The sequence below is a fragment of the Pan paniscus genome, chromosome 11 (genome assembly GCF_029289425.2).
Source record: "Pan paniscus chromosome 11, NHGRI_mPanPan1-v2.0_pri, whole genome shotgun sequence".
NCBI lineage: Eukaryota > Metazoa > Chordata > Mammalia > Primates > Hominidae > Pan > Pan paniscus.
In genome coordinates this window covers 23,502,785-23,526,450 of record NC_073260.2, presented here as the reverse complement: position 1 = coordinate 23,526,450, position 23,666 = coordinate 23,502,785, and the positions used below count along the sequence as shown (strand labels likewise).

Below are 23,666 nucleotides of genomic sequence, written 5' to 3'. Positions count from 1 at the left end.
AGGGAATCCTCCTAAAAGGATGCTACCTGTATCCTTTCTGAGAGACATTACAAGCTATAATAAGGAAAATGCAGAGAATCCTGTTGATCTGGTAGTTTGGGGTCAGAAACTAGTCACTTCAATGTTGATATTCTCTGTGGCTTTGAGCAAGTCTTCAACTATTCCCCCAGATTCCCTCATTCTAGAAGTAGGCAATGTGTAATCCCTTCTATCTTTAAGGCTATCCCAAGAATTGGGATGGTCTCAAGTTTAATGTGGGATTATTGAAGAAACGGAAGATTTTTATTTTGATTCATTCTTCACTCCATGACTGAGTTGACATCTTGTCTGTTATCACCACTCTGGCAAATGCAATAGAAACTTAATGAAAGTATAGCTGTGTGAGACAAACTGATAGGGACAAAAATATAGAATATTTGAAGCACCAGAGATGACTTTTGGTTTGAGGTGTATAATTTAATGTCTCAGAAAAATTATGTTGTATCATTTTCAAATATTTCCATCATTGTGCACTGTACATCTACAATGTGTATCAAATCCAAAGTACTTAATTTTTAAATAAACAGTAGATAGATCAATATAACTATAAAATAGGCAAAGGGATCATATAACTTATCTGCTGATATCTAACTTATTTACTTATTGGTTATTGCCTCCATCGAGACACTAATTTTATTGAGATTTTTCTGCAGACCTTATCTGGAGACGGTATTGATGTGAAACAAGTGTACCCATCAACATTCATAAAATCATGTAAAACATTTATGAAATTGATGGATACCTTTGTTCTCACCCATTAGTTAAGAACTTAAAAGTTATCACACCTCGTTTACCTATGGAAAATTTAAATCCCACAGAGCTAATATGATTTTCCACAAAGCACTTAGCAAATAATCACAGGACCCAGAATTTGAATGGAATTTGAGTTCAGTAATTTTTCAACTGCATTTTGTCTATATTCTTATCTATATAATTTTACTTTTTTAGCATTTTTTATTCCATAAAATTTTTGTCAATCTGAGAAACTTATAGAAAATAGTACCACAGTTAGGTGGCTGAGAGGCAAATAAAAATGATAATCAATTAAAAATAGAATTTTAAGCTAGTAACTTAAGCTGTATGCAGATAATTGGCACATTAACACAGCAGTTTCTTGAAGAGTCTCACTTCTTCATTCTCTGGAAGGTCTGGGCTCAGTGTAAAATTTTGGAACAGTTACCATCTCTAAACGGCCATATATATACAACAAATACCTAACATTTGAGTGAAATAAGAATTCTGACAAACAGCCCAGTTCAAGATTTGATATTGTTTGGCTCTGTGTTCTCACCCAAATCTCATGTTGAATTGTAATCCCCAATATTGGAGGTGGAGCCTAGTGAAAGGTGATTGGATCATGGTGGTGGTTTCTAATGGTTTAGCACCATCCCCCTAGTGCTGTCTCATGATATCTGGTTGTTTCAAAGTGTGTAACACCTCCCCCTTCACTTTTTTTCCTCCTGCCATGTAAGCTGTCCCTCCTTTCTCTTCACCTTCTGCCATGATTGCAAGTTTGCTGAGGCCTCCCCAGCCATGGTTGCTGTACAATCTGCAGAACCATGAGCCAATTAAACCTCTTTTCTTTATAAATTACCCAGTTTCAGGTATTTCTATAGCCATGTGAGAATGGATAAGTTGGGTATTGCTATAAAAATACCTTAAAATGTGGAAGGAACTTTGAAACTGGGTAACGGGCAGAGGTTAGAACAGTTCAGAGGGCTCAGAAGAAGACAAGAAGATGAGAGAAAATTTGGAACTTCCTAGAGACTTGTTGAATGGCTTTGACCAAAATACTGATAGTGATATGGCCAATGAAATCCAGATGAGGTGGTCTCAGAGGGAGATGAGAAACTTATTGAGAAATGGAGTAAAGGTCACTCTTGCTATGCTTTAGCAAAGAGACTGGAGGCATTGTATCCCTGCTCTAGGTGAAACTGAACTTGAGAGTGATGATTTCAAGTATCTGGCAGAAGAAATTTCTAAGCAGCAAAGTATTCAAGAAATAGCCTGGCTGCTTCTAAAAGCATATGGTCATATGGTGAGCAAAGAGATTATCTGAAACTGGATCTTCTATTTGAAAGGGAAGCAGGGTGTGAAAGCTTGAAAAGTTTGTAGTCAAGCCAGGTGTGGTGGCTCACACCTGTAATTCTAGCACTTTGGGAGGCTAAGGTGGGCAGATCACCTGGGATCAGGAGTTTGAGACCAGCCTGGCCAACATGGTGAAACCCCATCTCTACTAAAAATACAAAAATTAGCCAGGCTTAGTGGCGTGTGCCTGTAATCCCAGCTACTTGGGAGACTGAGACAGGAGAGTCACTTGAACTTGGGAGGTGGAGGTTGCAGTGAGCTGAGACCACACAATTGCACACTCCAGCCTGGGTGACAAGAGCAAGACTCCATCAAAAAAAAAAAAAAAAAGAAAAAGAAAAAGAAAAATTTGCAGCCTGGTCATGTGGTAGAAATGAAAATTCCATTTTCTGGGGAGGAATACAAGCAGCCTACAGAAATTTGCATAAGTAAAAAGGAGCCAAATGTTAATAGCCAAGACAATGAGGAAAATGCCTTGACCTTCCTGGTAGCTCCTTCCATCACAGAGCTGAAGACATAGGAGGGAAAAAAGGTTTTGTGGGTCAGGCCCAGGGCCTCACTTCCCTGTGCAACCTTGGGACACTGCTCCCTGTGTCTCAGCCACTCCAGCTTCAACTTTGGCTAAAAGGGCAAATGTTGAGGATTGGGAGCTTCTGCCTAGATTTCAGAAAATGTACAGAAATGCCTGGATGTCCAGGCAGAAGTCTGCTGCAGGGGTGGAGCCCTCACGGAGAGCCTCTACTGAGGCAGTGCAGAGGGGGAAATGTGGGGTTGGAGCCCCACACAGAGAGTCCCCACTGGGGCATTGCCTAATGAAGCTATGAGAAGAGTGTCACCATCTTCCAGATCCCAGAATGGTAGATCCAGTGAAAGCTTGCATTGTGCACCTGGAAAAGCCAGAGGCACTCAATGCCAGCTTGTGAAAGGAGCCACAGTGGCTGTACCATGCAGAGCCACAGAGGCAAAGCTGCTCAAGGCCTTGGGAGCCCACTCCTTGCATCAGTATGGCTTGGATTTGAAACATGGAGCCAAGGGACATTATTTCGGAGCTTTGAGGTTTAATGACTGCCCTGCTGGGTTTCAGACTTGCCTGGGACCTGTAGCCCCTTTGTTTTGGCAAAGTTCTCCCTCTTGGAACAAGAGCATTTATGTGATATCTGTATCTGCATTGTATCTTGGATGCAACTAAGTTGTTTTTGATTTTTCAGGTTCATAGGCAGTAGAGGCTTGCCTTGTCTCAGATGAGACTTTGGACTTGAACTTTTGAGTTAATGCTGGAATGAGTTAAAAATCTGGGGGACTATTTGGAAGGCATGATTAGTTTTGAAATGTGAGAAGGACATGAGATTAGGGAGGGTCCAGAGGTGGAACAATAGGGTTTGGCTCTGTATCCTCACCCAAATCTCATATTGAATTATAATCCCCACTGCTTCAGTTGGGGCCTGGGGAGAAGTCATTGGATCATGAGGGTGGTTTCTGATGGTTAGCATCATCTCCTTAGTGCTGTCTCATAATAGAGTTCTCACAAAATCTGGTTGTTTAAAAGTGGGTAGTACATCCCCCTTCACTCTTTCTTCTGCTTCTGCCATGTAAGACATACCTCCTTCCTCTTCAACTTCCACCATGATTGTAAGTTTCTGAGGCCTCCTCAGCTATGCTTCCTGTATAGCCTGCAGAATCATGAGTCAATTAAACCTCCTTTCTTTATAAATTATCCAGTTTCAGGTATTTCTTTATAGCAGTGTGAGAATGGACTAATACAAGCTTTATTCCAAAAACAAAACAAAAGAGAAAGAGAGTGTTTGCTTCATTCATTAGTCAACTCTAAAACTTTTTAGACTTTATGTTTAGGTGTCTGTCGCAAATTCCTTAATGATACTCTGGTTTAGTAGTTTCCTGCCATGGCTGACCATCAGCATGACCTAAAGATATTTCTCCTAATACAAAAGTCCAAGTCCCACCCATGAATATTCCATTCATCATATCTCAGTGAGCTTGAGCACATGTCTTTTGAAATTTTCTACAAATAACTTTGTTTTATAGATCTGATTGAGAAGCAATCCAGGAATACATCACTGTTTCCAAAATTCACAGAGTGACTTAGTCTATTGCTCAAGGACCTCCAGAACGTGAACTTTAATTATCACATGGTCCTTGATATTCTGGTTGCTCAGGATCATGTAGGAATACAGCATAATGTAGGTTTGTATGTATCTGCAACAAATGTAAATGGTAAGTTAGTGTAGGCTTACAGATATTTTTAGAGCACCTGCTTTGTACTGAGAACTTTGTGAGCTTTTTATCTGGTTTTCCATTCCTGACAAGCCAAGGGTGGTGCTTAAATTCTGCAGGAATTTCCAGAACCAAATGTGGAGCTGGGAAAAGGCCATAATCTGAAGGGGAAATGAAGCCTGAGTCTTGCATGACATGTCCTCCAGAAAGTAGTGATCATCTGGACCATGAAGTTGAGAGGGATGACCAGAGGCAGCCTGCTACATCAGGAGTGAGAGGTCATTATCAGTAATATCATTATCAGTAATAAAGAAGCAAGTATGATTAAGAAACAGAATTTGGAGAAATTTCCTAGGTCAAAAGAAAAAAAGGCCTTAATAATTAAAATAGGTTGAAAGAATCAATATTGTTAAAATGTCCATACTTCCCAAAGCAATTTACAGATTCTATGCTATTACTATCAAATTGCTAATGTCATTTTTTTTCACAGAATTAGAAGAAACTATTCTAAAATGTATATGGAACCAAAAAAAGCCCAAATGGCCAAGGCATTCTTAAGTAAAAAGAATAAATTCAGAAGAATCACGTTACCTAATTTCAAACCATACTACAATGCTATGATAACTAAAGCAGCATGATACTGGTACAAAAATAGATGCATAGATGTATGGAATAGAATAGAAAATGCTGAAATGAAGTCACACACCTACAACCAACTGATCTTTGACAAAACTGACAAAAATATACAGTGGGGAAAAGACACTTTATTCAACAAATGGTGTTGGGAAAACTGGCTAACCATATGCAGAAGAATGAAACTGGACCCCTACCTGTAACCAGATACAAAAATTAACTCCAGATGGGTTAAAGGGTTAAATGTAAGACCTCAATAAAAATCCTAGCAGGAAACCTAGGAAATTCTCATCTAAACATTGACCTAGGCAAATAATTTATGACGAAGACTCCAAAAGCAAGTGCAACTAAATAAAAAATAGATAAATGGGATCTAATTAAACAAAAGAGCTGATGTACAGCAAAAGAAACTATCAACAGAGGAAGTAGACAACCTACAGAATAGGAGAAAATATTTGCCAACTATGCATCTGACAAAGGATTAATATCCAGAATCTACATGGAACTTAAACAAATGAATAGTATAGAGACAAATATGTCAATTAAAAAGTGGGCAAAGTACATGAATAGACTACTCAAAAGAAGACATATAAGTGACCAACAAACATATGAAACTATGCTCAACATCACTAATCATCAAAGAAATACAAATCAAAACAACAGTGAGATACCACCTTACTGCTGCAAAAATGACCATTATTTAAATGTCAAAAAAATAACAGATGCTAGTGAGGATTCAGAGAAAGGGGAACACTTATACACTTCTGGTGGGAATGCAAATCATTTTCACCCTTGTAAAAAGTAGTTTGGAGATTGCTCAAAGAATTAAAAATAGAATTACTATTTGACCCAGCAATGCCATTACTGGATATGTACTCAAAAGAAAATAAATTGTTCTACCAAAAGGACTCCTGCATTAATATGTTTATTGCAGCACCATTCACAATAGCAAAGGCATGGAATCAAACTAGGTGCCCATCAACAGTGAACTGCGTAAAGAAAATGTGGCACATATGCACCATGGAATACTATGCAGCCAAAAAAAAGAATGAAATTGCATTCTTTGCAGCAACATGGAAACATGGATGCAGCTGGAGGCCATTAGCCTAAGTGAATTAAGGCAGAAACAGACAACCAAATACCGCATATTCTCATTTATAAGTGGAAGCTAAACACTGGGTACACATGGACACAAAGATGGTATCAATAGGTATGGGCCACTCCAAAAGTGGAGAGGGAAGGATGCAGATAAGTGTTGAAAAACTACCCACTGTTTACTCTGGTCGGTACTTGGATAGCATGATTGTTAGAATAATATCCTAATAATACAACAATTATTATCTAATAATATCCTAATAATATAATTATTATTATATTATATATAATTACATAATAATGTAATAATAAGATGCTGATTATTAAATTATCAGCATCACGCAGCATCACGCATGTAACATACATGCACATGTATCTTCTGAATCTAATATTAAACATAAATAAATAAAATCAAACACACACATACAAAAAGCCAAACCCTAAAATAAATAAAAGCTTCATTTTGACACTTAAAATGTATTAAAGCCTCATTTAATACTAAATTTGATTAAGGCCTCTCAACATTGGCATTATTGATATGTTGGGGGCTTTCCTCAGCATCAGTAAGATATTTAGTAGCATTTCTGGTCTCCACCCACTAGATACCCACACCATACCCCAGGTGTGACAATCAAAATGTCTCCATATTGCCAAATGTATCCTGGGGGATCAAAATTGCTCCTGGTTGAGAATTACTGGCCTAAATCTTTCTTCTCTGTGCATTGTGTTCATTGAAATAAACCGTGCTTCTTCTCATTACAGAACTTCTAAATGCTCCAGCTCTTCTATGTGACATAATCTCCATTTCCCACCTCTAAATCCTTAATGTCAGATTATTGCTCATATCCAAGTGTAATGGTCACTCCATCGGTGTAGCCTACCCTAATCCACCAATCACAGTATCATAATAACAGCCTTTCATTTAGGGTTAATTTGTAGATGTATGTTGACCACTGGGATCAGGGAATAATTTCTGACTCCTCTTTCAGTCAGTATACTTCATAAGATCTGGGGTATTATCTATTTTACCCACTATTACATCCTCAGTACCTAGTATGAAGGCTGGCCCAGGATGGAAACTCAATGAACGTTTATTGAATGAATGAATGAATGAATGAAAACTGAACAAAAATTTACAGCCTCTGAAACCAACAACTATTTTCTGAGTACTGATTTTGCATCAAGCAAGATCCTGAGCCAGGGGACTCAGAGAAAAATAATACACAGTCTTTGCCCTAAGAGGCATAGCCTTGTTGAAGAAATTGATTTGTAAGTAAAAAGGAATGATAGAGCATCCTAAGTGGTCAGTGGAGGTCTCAACAACTTGAAGTTAACTATATACACAATTCCAATATCTGCCTGTGAGAATAAGAAAAGTTTTCTCAAAGAAGGTAATTATTGAGCTCAGATTAAAGGTTATATAGAAATTCACTAGATAGACAAGGATGGAGTGAGAAGACAGGTGGTAGAACTGGGTGTGAGAGGTGGGAAATCACTCCGCACAGCAGTGCTGAAGGCGTGCCACAATCCAGACAGCTAAGAATCACCACACACTTCTGTATGAGTGAAGAGTGGGACTTAAATTAGGCAGTAGTGGGAAATGAGGTTAAAGATTTCAGCAAGGACAGAGCATGAGAACTTTGTGTGCCAGGTTCAGGAGTTTGGAGATTGTCCTGAAGACAATCAGTGGTCACAGAAAGGAAATGAGCAGTGGCATAAGAGTCAGATCTGTGATTTCAGACTGATAATCTGAATGTTGGCCAGTAGATAAAGAAAGACAAAACTTCAGAATGTCATAATGCAAGGTTTTATTAAAAATAAAAACCTTTGGATGACCACGTGTCTACCACACAATAATTTTTTTTTTTTTTTTTTTTTTTGAGACAGTCTCACTCTGTCACCCAGGCTGAAGTGCAGTGGCATGATCTTGGCTCACAGCAACCTTCGCCTCTTGGGTTCAAGTGATTCTCCTGACTCACCTTCCTGAGTAGCTAGGATTACAGGTGTGTGCCACCACATCAGGCTAACTTTTGTATTTTTAGTAAAGACAAGGTTTCACCATGTTGGCCAGGCTGGTCTCGAACTCCTGGCCTCAAGTTATCCACTCACCTCAGCCTCCCAAAGTGCTGGGATTATAGGTGTGAACCACTGTGCCTGGCTGCACATAGTAATTTCTCCTCAAAGAAAATCCGAAGGAAAACTAAGTATGAAGTTCCAAAATGCAGAAAGCCTCTTCATACTAAGAGGAAGGCCAAAGCTTACTGTGACTAGTGAGTCTTTCTAGCCTCTTCCCAAAGAACCCATATTTATTGTTACTGGAAATGTATGTATTAGAAGGTATAGAGATCAGAAGACCAGCTCCAGGTTTCAGGGACGAAGAGACAAACAGGCATTTTTTAGACCCTGTGCCATTCTGAAACCAGATGATTGAGTGTTTGTTTTCCCATTGTCTGCATTTATGCCTTGTCCTCCAACACAAATAATTGTCAAGGTTTTCATAGGCTGAAGTATATTCTAGGGAAATTGGATCTGCAATTTTGCAGAATTTCGCAATATCTTTTGCAGTTCTGTGTAAAATTGATTGTTTAAATCTAGTTTATTTTACCTTGTTGGTCCTGGACTTACTATCAGCTGAAATATTTATATCGCTGCCTCTTAGAAGTTATGCATTTCCCTTGTTCTGTAAAAACAATAATAAAATAAAAGTGCTGACCTGCTCTATGTATATGAGTAATTGTTTTTATTTTAATTGCTTGAGTGCTTGTGGAAGGAGATTGAATTGTCTGGCCTCTTTTCTCTTTGACCATTTCTTGCATTACTTTCATTTTTTTTCCTTTTGCCACCAAAAGTATTATGCTGGTCACCAACCATGTCTTTGGAGACTATTTGAAGTTGAAATTTTCTTGCTAAATCTAGCCATTTAAAAGGAGATGTGGGAAGCATAGACATACACAACCATGCCTTGCTACCCAATGCAGAAGTCCTCCTCACCGAGACAGGCCCCGGGACACTGGAAAAAAAAGCCTAAGCATATTCTTGCTGTTGTTTAAATCTTATTTATGAAAGCAAGCCCCCCCTCCCTGCACACACACAAATAGACACACATATTTTTTCTTACAAATAACGTTGTCTTCCCAACACACTCCCCTTCTGACTGCATTCATTTATTCAACACAATTAATGAATAATCATTGTGTGTCAATCAGAGAGCAAAACAGTCAAGTATCTGTATAGTCTCTGGTTTATCATGGAAAGTGGACAACTTAGCATTTAACACTATCATGGAGCGATATACCATGGGAGAGTGTTTTTCGGATCCAGAAAGCCATGCAAGTTATGTCAGGAGAAGTGATATTCAAGCTGAATAAGAAGAATGTGTGAGAAAAGACTAGCAATAGAAAGGAAAACTGTTACAGGTTAGAGTTGAAGTGTCAGTTGGTAAGAGATTCAACTAGGGAGGTGAGGACCTGGATGCTATCATTTTTAAAAATTATGTTTCTACAACCATGTGGTCAGGCATACTCTGTTCCATACCAGCTCCAAATCTTCATAGCTGTTTGGTCTTGAGCAAATTTCTTTCTAAGACTTGAGTAAGGTAGAGCATATAAATTGTTTGTACAGTGGCTGAAATGTGGTAACTGCTTAAGAAGAATTAATGTCTATTATGATAATAACTTGATTAGTATTATGATTATCATTATTATCATTGTTACATAATTTTATTATGTAACACCTCAGTCAAGTTATTTGGGATCAACATTTTCCTGGAAGCCATCCAACCCTCGATCACCTCTCTACCCATTCTACTCTTGTTCCCCCTCCATCTGTCCTTTTCTTTCTCTTGCCCTCTCACTCTGTAGCGATGCTCCATCATGATTGGGCTCCAGGAACTGGACAATTGATAATCTGAAGTAATGGAGTCCTGTTTGTTATTTCCATGCCAGGACCATGTCAAAGATCAGTTCCCATACATAACTCACTTAGAAATTCACATTAGCATGTTCTACCCCTTAAGGGGAGAGGGATGAATGAGCAGAGCCTAAAATATGAGTCAAATACTATTTCTCACTTGGTTGTCAACACTAAAGATACTCTTCGGTTTGACCCTGTTCATGTTCCTCAGTTTATCCACATTCCTATATCACTGCCATATGTGAAGTTAGGATTCATCTTCCATTTAAATGAGTGTAATATCATCCCCATTTTTCTTTCTCTTTGTTTCCAAACGGCCTACTCCAATCCAGCTTCCACTGAGATATCAAAAGCATCTTTCAATAATACCACACTGATCATTTTATATCCACATTTGAAAACCTTCAAACGTTTCCTCTTTTCTAAATAATTAATCTATCAGGATACTTTTGATTGCAAAGAACAATAACAAACTCACAATAATTTGAAAGGTAATGAGAATATATTGTTTTATATCCCTGAGAAATCCACAGGTAATTTGCACTATAGACACAATTTAATAAGGTTTTATATGGTTTGGATCTGTGTTCCTACTTAAATTTCATTTTGAATTGTAATCCCCATAATTCCCTTGTGTCTAAGGAAAAACCTGGTAGGCTGTTTTCCTCATGCTGTTCTCATGATAGTGAGTGAGTTCTCGCGAGATCTGATGGTTTTATAAGGGGCCCCTTCCCGCTTCATTCTCTTTCTCTTTCTCCTGTTGCCATGTAACAGGTATTGTTTCCCCTTCGGCCATGATTGCGAGTTTCCTGAGGCCTCCCCAACCATGTGGAACTGTGAGTCAGTTAAACCCCTTTCCTTTATAAATTACCCAGTCTCAGGTATTTCTTTATAGCAGTGTGAAAATTTACTAATGCAAAGGTGTAAGCTGTTTCTCTGTTATTCTCTTAGTTCCCCTCCAAATGTCAGCTTTATTCTTTAGCCAGCCTTTCTCATGAATGGAAAAATGTTTAAAGCAGTCATGGGTATTCTGTCTGCACTCCACATGATCTAGAGGCAGAGAGACAAACAAGAGTCAAGGGATTTTTTTCAATGGCTTCTTCTTAAGGTATGGACCTACCTCTGAACCAATCGTTGAATCTATAGCGATATTAGGAGTTGACTGCCTTAGGTTTCGGTTTAAAACCCATCTCTGAGTTGAACCCTGTGGGAAGATTTGTGGGACTGCTGTAATCTGTTAGTTGAGGAGAATCAGGACCAACTGTAGAAGCATGAATTAAAGGAATTTCTAGCCAAACAAAATGAGCCATTGTGGAGAGATGCAGTAGTGGATGCTTGGAAGGCAAATATGATGTCCTTCACCTAGGGGTGTCATTCAAGGCTCATCACAGTGTACCTCCAACTTGATTCCAGTTTCCCATTATGGCTCTTCGTATGTTACTGTTAACAGACTGAATTAATTGCCCAAAGTTTCTAGTTCTGTGCTTTTATTTCAGATTGACTTTCTGTGTGGAATGCTAACCTTCTGCCTCTGCTCTTTCTTCAATAATGCCTACCCTTAAACCATATCTAGCCTTTAAGGTGCACCTGAAGTGCTATCTCCTCATAGATACGCAGTATTTTTCTGCCTGTCTGCAGCTGTAATGAATTAAAAAACACTGAATTTGCCATCATCCAGTCTGGATTTACATTCAGGAGCTATCCCTTACTAACAGTGGTTATGTGAGACTGCTTTCCTTGCTTGGCCTCTTTCTCATCTTATTGAAAGACTGGTTTTCTCTCTCTTTCTTTTTTTAACCAAGGAAGTACTGTTGGTTTGTCTTGGAGCATTCTTCTATAGGTAAATGATGTCATTTCTTATTTAAATACCTAAAACACTGCTGAGTTAGATTTTTGAGCTGGAATTTTGAAAAGTCCAGAAGGCTACTTATTTTATTAGGGAAATATTTAAAGAATAACAGCCCAATGCTCTAAAATTATTCAAGTGCATGAAGACTATTGAGGCAGCCTACAAAAGTTACACATTCCCCATAGTTCTGCCATGAGGCACCAATATATATTTTATCTCATTTGTAAGTAAGTCTTATTCTGTACAGCACCTGTATTTTTGAGAAGTAGTTTGTAAATCAAATTTCATGTTCTCATTACCTATAGAGTAATCATGAAGATTAATTTTATAGAATTATTTTCAATTTTTAGTGGCCTCAAATACCTCTGCTGCATGGTAGGTTATTAATGAACTGTAAATACATATTTAACTTAACATTTTAAAGGTAAGCATTAATGAAGCAAAAACTCTTTGGATTATATTGGTAATAATCACTGATTCATTAGTTTTGGAAGTTTAAGTTTTGGTTTTGATGAGCTTTTATCCGTGTTGGAAACTTGTATTCTGACTTCCTTTTAGATTAAAACAAGGGCATAAATAAATGCTGACATGAAGGCATGAAGAAACAAAATTGCAGCACAAGATGTCAATTTCAATTGTGGAACAAGGGCATTTTGAGAACTGATATGGTTTCCTTTATATCGATTTCAAACGTTAGTCGTGAATGGTTGTGAACATCTTTAATCAGACTTTTAAAGATGTGAGTATTCATATGGCTTTTAACATTTTTTCCTTTTGCAGACCACATTGTTTTTTTGATATATCAAGTTCACTAGTAATTCTGAGAAGCAACTAAGTATATGAAATATGATTCATGAAGGTCAGTGTAGCATTGGGTTAAGAGTGTAAGCACTGCCGGGTGAGGAAGTGCTCATCATATAACAGAGATGGGTGAGAAAGTGCTCATCATATAACAGAGACATGCAGAAAGGACAGAGGAGTCGATATGAAGAAAGCTGAATGGCTAAGTCTGGGTTGAGTCAAGCAAAAAATAGAAAATAAAAACACTGAATGATGTAAGTTATAAAATAAAATAAATATCCATAAATTTATGCTGATATAACAAAGGAATAAGTGAATGAATAAATGAATGAATGTCAGCAAATAAGTAGAGGGAAAAAGATACCCTTTCTTATGGTACGATCTATTAGTTTCCTATTGTTATTGTAACAAATTATGGTGACTCTTCACTTTACATAGTGGATAGATTTTTGAAAACTCTGACTTTTCAACTGGTTCAGGAAATCAATTTTACCATAGGCTAATTGATATAACAAGAGTTCATTTCCTAGCATATATTGCTGGTCACAAAAAAAAAATTACCAAACTTCAAAATAAAGACTAAAAAATTACTAACATTAAACACTGAAACAAAAGTAAGATAATTATTTACCCAATTATTCCAGTTCAGGGTCACCAGGGGCTAGACTCTATCCTGGCAACTCAGGAAGCAAGGTGGGACCCAATACTGGACCAGATGCCATTCTATGGCAGAGCACACTCACTCACACATACACATACATACATACAAACACATGCACACGCATGCACTCACACTCATTCAGACAATTTAGACACATCAATTAACCTGACATGCACATCTTTAGAATGTAAGGGGAAACCCCAGTACCTGAAGAAAACTCATTCAGACATAGGAAGGATGTGGCTCTCTGGCCGAAAATCAGTTTAATTTTTTTTCTCATTACTATTACAATGAAATTATGTTGGGCAAAAATGATGTTTTTGGAGTAATGTTGTACTACAAATTTATTAAAGAAAACAAATTCTTAAATTAAAAAATTATAGTTCTGGAGGTCAGAAGTTTGAAATGGGTCTCACTGGGATAAAATCAAGTGTGAGCCGAAGTAGATTTCTTACAGAAAGCTCTAAGGGAGAATACATTTTCTTCCCATTTCCAGCTTCAACAGACTTCCTGCATTCCTAGGATTGTGGTTCCTTCCATCATCAGTGTCAGGGATAATCAGCAGAATTTTTCCCATATGGATCTGACACAACTCTTCCACATCTCCTCCACTTAAAGGACCCTTGTGGTTACATAGGACCATCTGGGCCATCCAAACTGAGCTCCTTTTCTTAAGGTCGTCTGATTAGCCTATATAATTTCATCTACAATCTGATTTCCTCCTTGCCATGAAACATAGTATATACACAAGTTCTGGGGTTTAAGACATAGCCATTTTGGGAGGACCATTATTCTGCCTGTCAGATAGAATTACACTGATAAATATAAGAGGAATAATGTAAATAAAAATTACCACTTGGAAAACACCATTGTAATATTCATTGTATGCATCGATGTATACTACCATTAGGGATGATGAAAGGCATACTATTTAAATAGTTTCAAATTATCTCCACACATAATGCTTACTAATTACAAATATGGTAATTAAAATTTTGCATGCAGAAACATGACAGACATCACCATAGCCAAGAAATCTGTGAGCTATGGGACAACTAGAAGCAACCACATATATGTGTAATTGGAGTCCCCAAAGGAGGGAAGAGAGAGAAAGAATAACAAGACAGTATTTAAAGAAATAATGACTGAAGATTCTCCACATTCAAAGAAAATTATAAACTCACATATCCCAGGAGCACAAATAACAAGCAGGAGAAACACGAGGAAAACTACAACAAGGCACATCGTAATGAAATTTCTTAAACCAATGATAAAAAAATGTTGTGATCAGACAAACAAAAACAACACATTATGCACAGAGGATAAAAGGTAATGCTGAATACTCATCAGGAAAAATAGAACTCAGAGGAAAGTAAAGCAACATTATTAAAGTATTGAATAAAGACAAAAACAAAATTAAAAACAAGTCAATCTGGAATATTCTATCAACATGAATATATTTAAAATGCTAAAGCAAAATAAAGAATTTTACAGACAAAAAGAAAACCGAAAGAGCTTGTCTTTGGTCAACTAACTCTAGAAGAAATGCTTTAAAAAAATCTTTCAAATAGAAGATAACCAGAAATAATTTAGCACTTACACGAAGAAGTGGACAGAATCGGAAATTGTAAATATGTATATAACAATAAAATGCTTTTACTCTCTTTATTAAAACTTATTAAAAAATAAATATCTAACTTTGATTTCTCAAAAAAGAGTGACAGGGATCATATTTAGTCTCTTACTCCACGGAAACTACCAACAAACAAAATATATGAACCAATGGTTTTCAAGACATCAGGCAATGAAGGGCAGTGATCCCTGAGAGACAGGAAACAAGGTGAACATTGTAATTGCCACAGCTTATCATCTGGAGAAGAGTTTCCAGGCCTAGCAGCAAGAAAAGGAATGCAGTCTGAACAGAAAAGGTTCCCTAAGTTGAGGAGACAGAAATGAGTCCTAGGAGACCAAGGAGGCTAGAATTCTCAGTACAGAGTAATAGAGAGGAGTTAGTTGCACAAAGAGAGAACTTTGAACATATACAGGGGGTGCCTCTCAATTTTTTTTAGCTCAATATTACTAGAATGCTAATTCCTCCAAAATGGATCTATAGCTTCAATGCAAATACAAGCAAAAGCCTAGAAGAGATTTCTGTAGAAGTTAACGTACTACTTCTATAATTTATATGGAAAAGCATGGGGCCTAGAATAGACAAAATAATTTTTAAAAAAAAATGAATAGGAGGGACAAACACTACTTGATATTAAGACTTGTTATGAAGCTGATATTTTTTAAAGGCATTTTTTTTGGAATGCAAATGTTGCTGATGTTTTGCCTCACCAGCGCACTTCTTTTGAGCTCACGTGAGCCAGGGACAGGGAGACATCTGTTTCCCTTCAGGGGCGTCTTCAGTAGCAGTTTCCTGCCACAAATTCACTCTCCATGTTCTAAATACATATAACCTTGTTCTAGTACTGCCTGTCCTCAAATTGTCCTTTTCTTTTCATTTATTTTTTAAATTCGGAGCAGCACTACAGAACCTTATAGATCAAGCTTGTCCAACCCACGGCCTGTAGGCCTCATGCAGCCCAGCATGGCTTTGAATGTGGCCCAACACAAATTTGTGAACTTTCTTAAGACATTATGAGATTTTTTTGTGTGATTTTTTTTTTTTTTTAGCCCATCAGTTATCATTAGTGTTAGTGTATTTTATGTGTGGCCCAAGACAATTCATTCAGTGTGGCCCAGGGAAGCCAAAAGATTGGACAGTGCTGTTGCAGATGTATTCAAGATCAGTAGATAGAAGGACTAATCAATTGATCCTGGAAAAACTGCAGATAATGGCCTGGAAAAACTACCACTTATCAGAGGATTCAGGCTACTGAGGACCATGGTTTCTAGAACTTATTAAGGCTGCCATGAACTTAGAACTCACATACTGTTCTAAGATCTTTTAAACCAAAAAAAAATGTGAGATAGATCTCAATCAAGTCAGAAGTTTATTTTGCCAAGATTGAGGACACTCCTGGGGGAAAAAAAAGAAAAGAAAGAAAGAAAGACAAGTTGCAGCTGGATCTGTGGCCTGTGCTTTTTTCCAAAGAAGGTTTTGAGAACGTCAATATTTAAAGGGGGAAAAGAGGGCAGGAGGGGAAAGAAGAAAAAAAGAGGGAGGGTAGGCAATGAGGCAAGTGGTTACATTTTCGTGAGGCTTTGATTAGTCTCACTGAATCCACATTTTACATGTGAAAAGGGAGGAAGAGGGGGAAAAAGTCAATTATTCATTCATTCATCCGGCGCTCAGGAAATCTACATTTTATGTAAGATAAAATAAGCCAGGCTGGGTGCAGTGGCTCATGCCTGTAATCCCACAACTTTGGGAGGCCGAGGCAGACGGATCACAAGGTCAGAAGTTTGAGACCAGCCTGGCCAATGTGGTGAAACCCCGTCTCTACTAAAATATAAAAAATTATATATTTTTGAGTGGAGGTGTGTGCCTGTAGTCCCAGCTACTCAGGAGGCTAAGGCTGGAGAATCACTTGAACCCAGGAGGCAGAGGTTGCAGTGAGCAGAGAGCGCACCACTGCACTCCAGCCTCAATGACACAGAGAGACTCTATCTCAAAAAAAAAAAAAAAAAAAAAAAAAAAGCATGTGAAATTATAGCTATCTGTTTGGGAACAAAACGAAGTCAGTTTTGTTGTTGTCACTGTTGTCGTTTTTCAAGTGAATCAGTTCCCAAGCTGAACTTTTCCCTTTGGCATAGTGATTTTCCTGTGCGTCCGTGTGAAGAGACCACCAAACAGGCTTTGTGTGAGCAACATGGCTGTTTATTTCACCTGGGTGCAGGCTGGCTGAGTCCGAAAAGAGAGTCAGCGAAGGGAGATAAGGGTGGGGCCGTTTTGTAGGATTTGGGTAGGTAAAGGAAAATTACAGTCAAAGGGGGTTTGTTCTCTGGTGGGCAGGAGTGGGGGTTGCGAGGTGCTCAGTGGAGGTGCTTTTTGAGCCAGGATGAGCCAGGAAAAGGACTTTCACAAGGTAATGTCATCACTTAAAGCAAGGACCAGCCATTTACACTTCTTTTATGGTGGAATGTCATCAGTTAAGGTGGGGCAGGGCATATTCACTTCTTTTGTGATTCTTCAGTTACTTCAGGCCATCTGGGCATATATGTGCAAGTCACAGGGGATGTGATGGCTTGGCTTGGGCTCAGAGGCCTGACATTCCTGCCTTCTTATATTAATAATAAAAATAAAACAAAATGGTGTTGAAGTGTTGGGGTGGTGAAAATTTTTGGGGGGTGATATGGAGAGAGAATGGGCGATGTTTCTCAGGGCTGCTTCAAGTGGGATTAGGGGCAGCGTGGGAACCTAGAGTGGGAGAGATTAAGCTGAAGGGAGGTCTTGTGGTAAGGGGTGATATTGTGGGGATGTTAGAAGAAACATTTGTCGTGTAGAATGATTGGTGATGGCCTGGATACGGTTTTGGATGAATTGAGAAACTAAATGGAATAACAGAAGGAGAAAAACAGGTATAAAAGGTCTAAGAATTGGGACGACTCAGGATATCTGATTAGAGAGTGCCTAAGGAGATTCAGCATAGTCCTGCCAGCAAAGATTATTTATTTACTTCAAGAGTTAAGAGTGGCAGTTTGGGGATAGCACCAGGAGATATCAGCTGTGATGGCTTGGAGAAACAGTGTAAACTGGCAGTGTAAACAAGAGCAGGGCATGTATGAGTAGTTGAGAACGGTGAATAGGAGTATGACTAGATAGAAGATAGTAGGCATGACACGTTCTTTTTTGGGGCACAGTCTAAGTTGGTCTGGTGTCTGGAATGAGACTGGGGCCTAATAAAAAGGAGCGTCTATACAGGAGCTCAAATGGGCTGTACCCTGTAGCATTCCGAGGACAGGCCTGAATTCTGAGAAGCGAAAGTGGTAAAAGTATTGTCCAGTCCTTTTTAAGTTGGTGGCTGAGCTTGGTGAGGTGTGTTTTTAAAAGACCTTTAGTCCATTCTACTTTTCTTGAAGATGGAGGACCATAAGGGATATAAAGGCTTCACTGAATACTAACAGCCTGAAAAACTGCTTGGCTGATTTGACTAATAAAGGCTCGTCTGTTATCAGACTGTACTGAGGTGGGAAGGCTAAACTGAGGAATTATGTCTGACAGAAAGGAAGAAATGACTGCAGTGGCCTTCTCAGACCCTGTAGGAAAGGCCTCTACCTATCCAGTGAAAGTATCTACCTAGACTAAGAGGTATTTTAGTTATCTGACTCCGAGCATGTTGAGTAAAGCTAATTTGCCAGTCCTGGGTGGGGCAAATCCTCGAGCTTGATGTGTAGAGAAGGGAGGGGGCCTGAATAATCCCTGAGGAGTAGTAGTATAATAGCAGGTGGAACACTGAGAAGTTATTTCCTTGAGGATAGATTTCCACGATGGAAATGAAATGAGAGGTTCTAAGAGGCGGGCTAGTGGCTTGTACTATAGCATAACCTGCCTTTGCTGGTGTGTGGTGATTAGGCCTGGTGGCACCGCCATCAATAAATCAAGCGTGATCAGGGTGAGGAACAGGAAAGAAGGAAATTTGGGGAAATGGGGTGAATGTCAGGTGGATCAGAGAGATACAGTCATGGGGGTCAGGTGTGGTATCAGGAATAATGTGGGAGGCCAGATTGAAGTCTGGGCCAGGAACAACGGTAATTGTGGGAGACTTAACAAAGAGTGAGTATAGCTGAAGGAGCCGGGAAGCAGAAAGTATATGCGTCAGGTATGAGGAAGAAAATAGATTTTGGAAATTATGAGAACTGTAGAGAGTGAGTTGAGCATAGTTTGTGATTCTGAGGGCCTCTAAAAGTATTAATGCAGCGGCAGCTGCTGCACGCAGACATGAGGGCTAGGCTAAAACAGTAAGGTCAAGTTGTTTGGACAGAAAGGCTGCAGGGTGTGGTCCTGGCTCTTGTGTAAGAATTCTGACCACGCTAACCATGCCTAGGAAGGAAAGGAGTTGTTGTTTTGTAGAAGGTGCTGGGGTGTGAGAGATCAGTCGGACACGATTGGCAGGGAGAGCACGTGTGTTTTTATGAGAATTATGCCGAGATAGGTAACAGATGAGGAAGACATTTGGGCTTGATTGAAGTAATGGGGGCTGTCTGTGAAGCTTTGCGGCAGTACAGCCTAGGTAATTTGCTGAGCTTGATGGGTGTCAGGGTCAGTCCAAGTGGAAGTGAAGAGAGGCTGGGATTAAGGGTGCAAAGGAATAGTAAAGAAAGCATGTTTGAGATCTAGAACAGAATAATGGGTTATAGAGGCAGGTATTGAGGATAGGAGAGTATATGGGTTTGGCACCACAGGGTGGATAGGCAAAACAATTTGGTTGATAAGGCGCAGATCCTGAACTAACTTGTAAGGCTTGTTTGGTTTTAGGACAGGTAAAATGGGGGAATTGTAAGGAGAGTTTATAGGCTTTAAAAGGCCATGCTGTAGCAGGCGAGTGATAACAGGCTTTAATCTTTTTAAAGCGTGCTGCGGGATGGGATATTGGCGTTGAGTGGGGTAAGGGTGATGAGGTTTTAATGAGATGGTAAGGGGTGCGTGATCGGTCGCCAAGGAGGGAGTAGAGGTATCTTATACTTGTGGGTTAAGGTGGGGGATACAAGAGGAGGACGCAAAGGAGGCTTTGGATTGGGAAGGAGGGTGGCAATGAGATACAGCTGTAGTCCAGGAATAGTCAGGGAAGCAGATAATTTAGTTAAAGTGTCTCAGCCTAATAAGGGAACTAGGCAGGTGGGGATAATTAAAAAGGAGTGCTTAAAAGAGTATTGTCTAAGTTGGCACCAGAGTTGGGGAATTTTAAGAGGTTTAGAAGCCTGGCCATCAATACCCACAACAGTTATGGAGGGAAGAGAAACAGGCCCTTGAAAAGAAGGTAATGTGGAGTGGGTAGCCTCCATATTGATTAAGAAGGGGACGGGCTTACCTTCCACTGTGAGAGTTACTGGAAGCTCGGCGTCCGTGATCGTCTAGGGGCCTTCCGAGGCGATTGCGCAGTGTCAGTCTTCAGCCGCTAAGCCGAGAAGATCTGGGAAGGAGTCAGTCAGAGAGCCTTGGGCCAGAGTTCCAGGGGCTCTGGGAGTGGCTGCCAGGTGAGTTGAACAGTCCGATTTTCAGTGGGGTCCCACACAGATGGGATGCGGCTTAGGAGGAATCTCGGGCAGCGGGCCTTCCTTGGCCCAGTGGCCAGATTTCCGGCACGTGTAGCAAGCTCCTGTGGGAGGAGGTTCTGGAGGGATGCCTGGCTGCTGCGGTTCAGGCGTTTGGAAGTTCTTGTGTGCTGGAGATGTGGCTGGGGTTTGTCTCACAGTGGAGGCAAGGAATTGCAACTTTTTTCTATTATCGTACACCTTGAAGGCGAGGTTAATTAAATCCTGTTGTGGGGTTTGAGGGCCGGAATTTAATTTTTGGAGTTTTATTTAATGTCGGGAGCAGATTGGGTAATAAAATGTATTTTGAGAATAAGACGGCCTTTTGACTTTTTAGGGTCTAGGGCTGTAAAGTGTCTCAGGGTTGCTGCTAAACAAGTCATGAACTGGGCTGGATTTTTATATTTGATGAAAAAGAGCCTAAACGCTATCTGATTTGGGATAAAGAAAAAGGAGCATTAACCTTGACTATGCCTTTAGCTCCAGCCACGTTTTTAAGAGTAAATTGCTGGGCAGGTGGGGGAGGGCTAGTCACCGAACGAAACTGTAAGCCGGACCAGGTGTGAGGAGGGGAGGTAATAAAAAGATTATAGGGTGGAGGAGCGGAGGCTGAGGAAGCATTGGGACCTAGCTCGGCCTGGCGAGGAGCAGCCTGGGGAGGAAGGGAGAGTTCAGATGGGGCTGTAGAAAAGGAAGATTAGAAAGACTCAGCGACGCTTGGGGTTGGTACTGAGGGGACAGGCGGGAGGGAAAGAAGGAAGATTTGTGACGAGTTGCACTGGGCACAGAGACTAGGAAGGGACTGATGTGTAAAAGGACGCCTGGACGTCAGTCACCTCAGACTGTTTGCCTATTTTATGACAAGAATTATTTAGATTTTGCACGATGGAAAAATTCAAAGTGCCATTTTCTGGCTATTTGGAACTACTGTCGAGTTTGTATTGGGGTCAAGTGGCATTGCAGAAGAAAACGCATTTAGGTTTTAGGTCAGGTGTGAGTTGAAGAGGTTTTAAGTTTTTGAGAACACAGGCTAAGGGAGAAGAAGGAGGAATGGAAGGTGGAAGCTTACCCATAGTGAAGGAGGCAAGCCCAGAGAAAAGAGTAGAGACAGTGAGAAGGGGTGGAGGGTTCTTGCCCTCCAGAAAAGCAGAGTAGGGGTTGGGGCACGGAAATAAGGGATTGGGGCACAGAGATAAGAGGTCAGGGTGCGGAAATAAGGGATTGGGGCACAGAGATAAGAGGTTGGGGTGTGGAAATAAGTGATTTGGGGGTTCTTGCCCCCTAGGAAAGCGGGACTTGCCACTAAGGATGAAGGAGAAGGGGTTGAGGGGTACTCGCCCCTGCCCCAGAAAAGCGGGACTTGCCGCTAAGGGTGAAGGAGAAGGGGTTGAGGGGTACTTGCCCCTGCCCCAGGAAAGCAGAGAAGGGGTAGAGACAAGGAGAGAAGGGGTTGGGGTACTTGCCCCTTCCCCAGAAAAGCGGGACTTGCCACTAAGGGTGAAGGACCAAGGCAGGCGTCCCTGCGTGCTCTGACACCTTTGAAACGTGGTTGAACAATCAGAGAGGCGTCCCTGCAATGATTAAACACCAAGGGAAGGCTGCCGTCCCAGTCCGTGACCGGCGCCAGAGTTTTGGGTCCACAGATAAAACGTGTCTCCTTTGTCTCTCCCAGAAAATGAAAGGAATTGAAATTAAGAGAAAGAAGAGATTGAAGAGTGGAAAGAAGAAAGTGGTTGAGGGACAGTGAGAGAGGTTGGAGAAGAGAGTAAGAAGAGGCCGCTTACCTGATTTAAAATTAGTGAGATGTTCCTTGGGCTGGTTGGTCTGAGGACCTGAGGTCATAGGTGGATCTTTCTCACAGAGCAAAGAACAGGAGTACAGGGGATTGATCTCCCAAGGGAGGTCCCCCGATCCGAGTCACAGCACCAAATTTCATGCGCGTCCGTGTGAAGAGACCACCAAACAGGCTTTGTGTGAGCAACATGGCTGTTTATTTCACCTGGGTGCAGGCGGGCTGAGTCCGAAAAGAGAGTCAGAGAAGGGAGATAAGGGTGGGGCCGTTTTATAGGATTTGGGTAGGTAAAGGAAAATTACAGTCAAAGGGGGTTTGTTCTCTGGCGGGCAGGAGTGGGGGTTGCAAGGTGCTCAGTGGGGGTGCTTTTTGAGGCAGGATGAGCCAGGAAAAGGACTTTCACAAGGTAATGTCATCACTTAAAGCAAGGACCAGCCATTTACACTTCTTTTGTGGTGGAATGTCATCAGTTAAGGTGGGGCAGGGCATATTCACTTCTTTTGTGACTCTTCAGTTACTTCAGGCCATCTGGGCGTATATGTGCAAGTCACAGGGGATGTGATGGCTTGGCTTGGGCTCAGAGGCCTGACAGTGAGTTTGGGGTTCTGAGATTTTATTTTTCTTTCACAATCTCAATTAATTCCTATAAACAATTAGAAAAGTAAGATTGCTGATTTTTTTCAAAGATTTTGTTATAGTAATGATATTATTACTTTGTATGTCTTTTTTCATTTTTCCCTGAATTATCATCTAAGCATATCCTCACTTTTATACATTACCATAATTTAAATCTGCCACAATAATCAATATAAACAAACTCTGAAATAATCTTCTTTTTAAAAACAAAACTAATTTAGCTCAGTTCCACAAAAAGTTTTGAAGCCCCACTATAATTTTGACCCGAAGTTACAAACATAAATTTATATGCTCTCCTTTCCCAAAAAGGGACAGAATGAAAAGAAACGTGAATATTAACTTTTATTGCAATTTCTCCAGACTTCAGACATATCTCCATGTTGTTTCCCAATTTCAGAAGGTTGTTATGCAGAGCTAAATGATCCAAGTGAAATAATGTGTGACTGAACCTTCTTTTCTAGGATACAAGCTGTATAATGTAGAACATGGCTTTGAAAAAGAAAGTCCTCTGAGTCTTCCTAACTGTGGAACTTTGCCAATCTTTTTACACTTTCTTGGCCTCTCTTCTTACATCTAAATACTAGGATCATCATACCTATTTCACAGATTTTTTATGAGGATAATATAAGATAATCAATATTAAGTTCCCAATTCAGGGCAGGACACCTGGTCATTGTTCAGGCAAAAAAATTCCCTCCCTCTAGAGTGGAGGAAGGGATGAAGAGGCT

At 40.0% G+C, this 23,666-nt stretch overlaps 1 long non-coding RNA gene across 1 annotated transcript in view; it reads right to left on the bottom strand.

Annotated features, from left to right (window-relative positions):
- The window catches only part of LOC129398740 (uncharacterized), a 105,341-nt gene extending 82,290 nt beyond the window's left edge, over window positions 1-23,051 (bottom strand). The window contains exons 1-2 of the long non-coding RNA XR_008626657.1: window positions 22,295-23,051; window positions 20,288-20,575 (exon numbers count right to left, since the gene is read on the bottom strand). This is a non-coding gene — a long non-coding RNA (uncharacterized LOC129398740). The remainder of the gene's footprint in view (window positions 1-20,287; window positions 20,576-22,294) is intronic.
- Between the last annotated feature and the right edge of the window lie 615 nt (window positions 23,052-23,666).